The sequence below is a fragment of the Stegodyphus dumicola genome, chromosome 11 (genome assembly GCF_044657685.1).
Source record: "Stegodyphus dumicola isolate Sdum_Otavi_A_Nest chromosome 11, ASM4465768v1".
Taxonomy (NCBI): Eukaryota; Metazoa; Arthropoda; class Arachnida; order Araneae; family Eresidae; genus Stegodyphus; species Stegodyphus dumicola.
Window position 1 is genome coordinate 129,167,953 of NC_140778.1, and position 6,000 is coordinate 129,173,952.

Sequence of the window (6,000 nt, forward strand, 5' to 3'; positions counted from 1 at the left end):
TTTATATAGCTGAATAGTAAGAAAGAAGAAATGTTGTAAAAGGAAATTGAAAAATACCAGTTTTAGTGATCTCTTTTTCAAGTCTGGAAGTTCTCACCACCAAATAAACTTTTTTTCTCGGGGCGAATTGCAAATTTAACTCTTTTTCTCCCAGTTTACTAGAGGCAACAATGTTACAGGTCGTTAGGAATACTTTTGATTGTCTTATAGCAAAGTTTAAAATATTGTTTTCTTAATTTATTGGGCTCGTCATTAGCATTTAATAAAATTCCTTCATGCGAAAAAATAAATTATAAATCTTATGTGCATTTAGAATATCAAATGGAAAATGTAAAAAGAAATCTATTGCTATTACTTACTTTGTAGAGTCCTTAGATCATTTTGATGCTGGAGACGTGAAAAATGAGCAATGCCGTCGCCGGGACTCGAACCTGGACTTCTCAAATACGCGCCGAGTGTGCTACCATTACACCACAAACACATGCAGATAGGAGAGAGAAAATACCTTATATACTCCGCCTTTTAAAAGGAACCTGGGGATTAGAGGACCTAATCGCTAAATCCTGGTGGTGAAGAATCAACATTCACCACCTTTTGGTTCGGGCGCCACTGTAGAGACAGTAGTTTATTTTGAAGTAGGAGATAGGGAAAATGAACAATCCTTAATCTTAATCTTTAATCTTTCGCCGGGACTTGAACCTGGCTCTCTCGAATACGCGCCGAGTGTGCTAACTCTTACACCACGAAGGCATGCAGAAAATGCCTTGTAAGTTCCTGAGTTTAGGTTTAGGTTTACTAAACCAGGGAGTATTGTTTAGTTTCATCGAAATATTTCGCCAACGTGATTGCTATTTTAGTTTCTATAAAAGAGGATTTTAATAGTTATTGCAAAAGACATGCTGCAGCTAAAAAACTAATCATGTGTTTTGAGAAATCGAGCGATTTTCCCTAAGAGTTAAGAAATTAAACTTTTAAAATCAAGCTCAGTACCTACAGCACATTTTTCTTTAATGCGATAAAGGAAATTTTAATGACATGCATAGTTATGCTAAACCCTCATTTATAAATTATACTAAGCACACATTTTAGAGTTAAATTACAAAAGAATTGAAAGTCAGGAAATATGTATACATTAACAAAATCTTTTCATTTTATATTTTTTGCTTTTATACTCTGCATCTTTTCACTAATATTTTACATTTCACCTAATAGTCATTACAAGGAAACTTAATCTTTAATAACTTAATCTTTAATCTGTGACTTAGTTCAGAATGTATACATTGTAGAAAATATGTATTAAAAATCTGAAAGCTTTCAGTAAAGAAAGGATGAAGGTAAGAAAAATGTATACATAGTAATTAATTGTATTCATGCATTATACTGTTTATAATAAATATATAAGTGCCCGACCAAGTCGAGGTGCACGTGATTGAAGCTAAATGAGGGCAAATTAAAATTTTTAAGTTGGCTGGTGGTGTGTCTTCCAATTTTAGATCTTTGGCACTACAAGCACGAACGTGTCCAGTTGGCTATGTCCTTTTGTATGCTAGGCCATACGAAACGTTGATGTATCAGTTTCCTAGAAGCCTTGATGCCAGTATGTGATAGACGATGTAATTGACTAAAAATGGCATGGCGAAACCCGGAGGGAACATAAGGTCGAAATCTTGAATCCTGAACATCACAATAAAGTGATTTTCCAGGTGACAGCTGCATAGGCTGCAAGCTGAGATTGGTGGAAGATTTCCTTTTCAAGAGGGTTTGTAGTTCTGAATCCCGGTGTTGTTCTACCACAAGGGCAGCAAAGTTTATTGTCGAAGGAACGGCTAGTTCTTCAGTACGAGACAAGGTGTCTCCAGCAATATTCTGCGAACCCTCAATATAACGGATATCTGTTGAAAATTGCCCTATGAAGTCTAGGTGTCTCATTTGACCAGGAGAAGCTTTATCCGAACGCTGTTGAAAAGCATACGTTAAGGGGTTTTGATCATGAAAACGCGTCCCTCTAGCATATGTCGAAAATATTTGACAGCTTCATAAATTCCTAATAATTCGCAATCGTAAGCGCTGTATCTGGCTTGTGCTGGTGAGAATTTTTTAGAAAAATATGAAAGTGGTCTCTATAATTCTTGATCTTTCTGTTGTAAAACTCCTCCTATACCTGTTGTTGATGCGTCAACGTGTTATTTTTTACAATTGATTAGGTTATTTTTTGGAAGCAGAAGAGATGAAAAATATGAAACGCCTTCGCCGGGAATCGAGCCGCGGCTAAAGTTTTTAGAGGACCCAATCGCCAAATCCTGGGTGTGGAGAATCTTCAAGCAACACCCCTTATAGTTCGGGCGCCTCTGTAGAGACATAATGATATTTGGAAGCAAGAGAGATTGAAAAATTAGCAATTGCCTTCCCCATAAATCAAACCGCGGACCTTTGGAGTACTGGCCCAGCGTGCAGAACCACTACACTACGAAGGCACGCTACGAAAGCGGGAGAAATACCTTATAAACGTAGAGTGATAATAGTTTAGGTGCGGAAGGATACTGCAAATTCGTTGCCGAAATTAAATCATTTTTGGAACGCTTCGTGAGACTCTGTGGTCCAGGTTATAACACGTTTATTGTTTTCTTGCTTCCAACCCCCAAAAAAAAATGAATTTAGAGGTGCTTGTATGGTTGCTGCATGAGGTAAGAAACGACGATAAAAATTGAGCATAGCAAGAAATCCTTTGAAGTCCTTCACTATAGATGGTTCGGGCATATCGCGGATAGCGGTGATTCTATCTGTAAGGGGTCGAACACCATCATCGGAAATTTCATGATCAAGAAAGGATACTCTTGGTTGGCCAAAAACGCATTTGTAAGGATTAAGACTGACACCGTACCTTTGAAAACGTTCAAAAACTGTTCTCAAATGTGATAAGTGCTCTCGCTCTGAAGAGGAGGCGATTAAGACGTCATCAAAATAAGGTACACAAAAGTCGAGGCCGTTTAACACCTGATTCATGAAGCGTTGGAACGTTTGAGCAGCATTGCATAAGCCGAAAGTCATGACCGGAAACTCAAATAGTCCAAAAGGCGTGCAGTTTTGAGAATATCAGCCGGGTTAACGGGCACTTAATATGCCCGCTCAAGATCAAGGGTTGTAAAAATAGCTTTTCTCTCTAAAACTTGCATACAGTCTTGAATGTGCGGGACTGGCTAACGATCAGGAATTATAGCTGCATTTTAGCGGCGATAATCGCCACTTACCATTGCGTTTCCGAACTAGATGGAGCGGACTGGCCCATGAACTTTTTGAACGATGGCAAATTCCCTGTTCCATCATGTATTGAAATTCCTCTTTGGCAACTTTAAGTATGTCCGGAGGTAAGCGTCTTGCTTTAGCGGCAATTGGAGGTCCGGTAGTTTCAATATAATGTAGTCATCGTGCTTGGGTTCGGAAATACCCATAACTGGGGGCGGGATTGTAGGGAATTCTCTGAGAAGTTGATGCCATGGGGAGTTACTCGAAATTAGTTTAATGTTCAAATCTTGACTATTGCGAATTACTCCCGGATAAGTTAAGTTGGTTTTGGAATCTATCAAACGGCGATTCTTAAGATCAACAAGCAAAGAAAACTTTTGTAAAAATTCAGCGCCAATAATAGGACTTGAAACAGTAGCAATAATGAATGGCCATTGGAAGTTGCGGCGCAATCCGAAACCAACAGATATCAGGCGTTCATCAAAAGTTTGAATAGGAGTTTCATTTGCTACATAAAGGTGTAATTTGGTAAGGCGCTTTTTTCGTGAAAATGTGGTGGAACGACGGAAACATCAGCCCCGGTGTCTACAAAACACATTAAGCTTAACACATTGAACGCCAGGCGTATTTCTTAGGCAATCCCGTTCAGGCCACTCGCGCCGCTTAAAAGCGCTGGTATTGTAGGGCCAGCGATTGTTATCGCAGTAGAAGATAGTTTACGTTTGGAACGTGTTCCTATAGGCATTCATTCAACACGTTACGCGCAAAGTCTGTTTTGTAAATAGTTACATTCTATAGAAAAATATTACGAAGCAGAAAATTAGCATTACTGAAATCCGGAAAGAATTATTGCTATCCCTTACAAGTTGTGAAAAAGAAGATATTCCTTCGAACAGAAATGCATGAATATCTAAAAAGCGACAACATAATTTCCAAAGAAAACCGGGAAAAGCCTCTGAAGTACGGAAATATTGTAAATTATGTTATGATAAAAATGCAACTGAAGCTGGCAGAGTAATGGCTAGAAAAAAAAAATAAGACAGTTGTCACGATTTGTAATAACTGTAATGGAGAACCGTTTTTATGCTTACCGTGTTTCAATGAAATCTATTAGCCCTGTAATGAATCAAAATGAAGTAAATTTTAAATAATTTTTCTGTAATTCCATAAAACAGGGTAAATTGTATAGTTATATATCATTTTACGCGCTGTCAGCCAGCAGCGATCGAAGCGGCCTAAACGGAAAGTCTAGTATCAGCTACAGATGGCTGACGCGGACTGAACGGAAAGTCTAGTATCAGCCACAAATGGCTGACGCGGTATAAACGGAAAGTCTAGTATCAGCTACAGATGGCTGACGCGGACTGAACGGAAAGTCTAGTATCAGCCACAAATGGCTGACGCGGTCTAAACGGAAAGTCTAGTATCAGCTACAGATGGCTGGCGCGGACTGAACGGAAAGTCTAGTATCAGCCACAAATGGCTGACGCGGTCTAAACGGAAAGTCTAGTATCAGCTACAGATGGCTGACGCGGACTGAACGGAAAGTCTAGTATCAGCCACAAATGGCTGACGCGGTCTAAACGGAAAGTCTAGTATCAGCTACAGATGGCTGACGCGGACTGAACGGAAAGTCTAGTATCAGCCACAAATGGCTGACGCGGTCTAAACGGAAAGTCTACGGTCAGCCACAGATGGCTGACATGGCGCTCAACGTGTTAAGCCCGAATTCTTCTCGACGACGAAAAGGCGTGCAAAATTCCGGCCGCTGTCGTTCACGACTTCGAGCAACGGTCCTTCTCGTTTCCCTGGTCGTTATAACAACACGGTGGGCGGCATTTGTTTGCCTTGTTTCCAAATTTGTGGTGATAAAAACAAATACGCGGAGGAGGGCCTTCATAACGTTTCCTCAGTGTGTTGCGACGTGTATTTCGACCACGTGATGTGGAGTGGTTGCGCTGAGAAGGTTCAGCTTAGATGGCTACTAACTGAGAGCAACTTGTTTGGACAAATCATCAATTTAAGCCTGTAACGCCACAATACCTGGACCAGGAGCCTGCACTGCGTGTAGTTGCGCTGAAATGGCCAGCTCGTGAATTTTATCAGCGATTTCGGGAAGGTTTTTAAGTGGCTCGCTACTGGCCGGTAAAATGGTTTGCATGTTAGACGGGAGTCTATTGATCCCTAATGTTTTAAGAATGTTATCCGTCAGGTTACCGGCGGCTAAGTCTGACATTTTAGACAGCAATTGAGAAGTCCTCATTGATATGAGTACAACTATAAATCGTGCAACAGCTGCTTGATTTTAACTGTCTCGGATTCTTCATAAACAGAAATTAATTTGTATTTGTCCGTCGCCGGTGGATTCAAAATTATTTCACGAGCTGATTGCAGTACCTCTGATTCTAACGCTGCGATCGCTGTATAAAATTGAGTTTCGTCGGCAGTAATGCGACTCAAACTGCGCATCCAATTGAATGAACCATAACGATGGCTCTCAGCGACAAAAAGGCGGTGGGTTAACTGCCACTCTCGCCAATTGGGAAGCAGCATCGTTTTCAACCACTTTAGATCAATCAAATATGCACAATAATAATATGTATAGAATATGCACAATAATAATATGTATAGAAAAATAATCAATATGTATGTAGTGACACAGTTTCTTGGTACTTGAAATCAGAGAAATTGGCGGCTCAAATGCAGCAGACGATACATATATCCGCTGAAATTATGACAGAAATGTGTTGACTCACC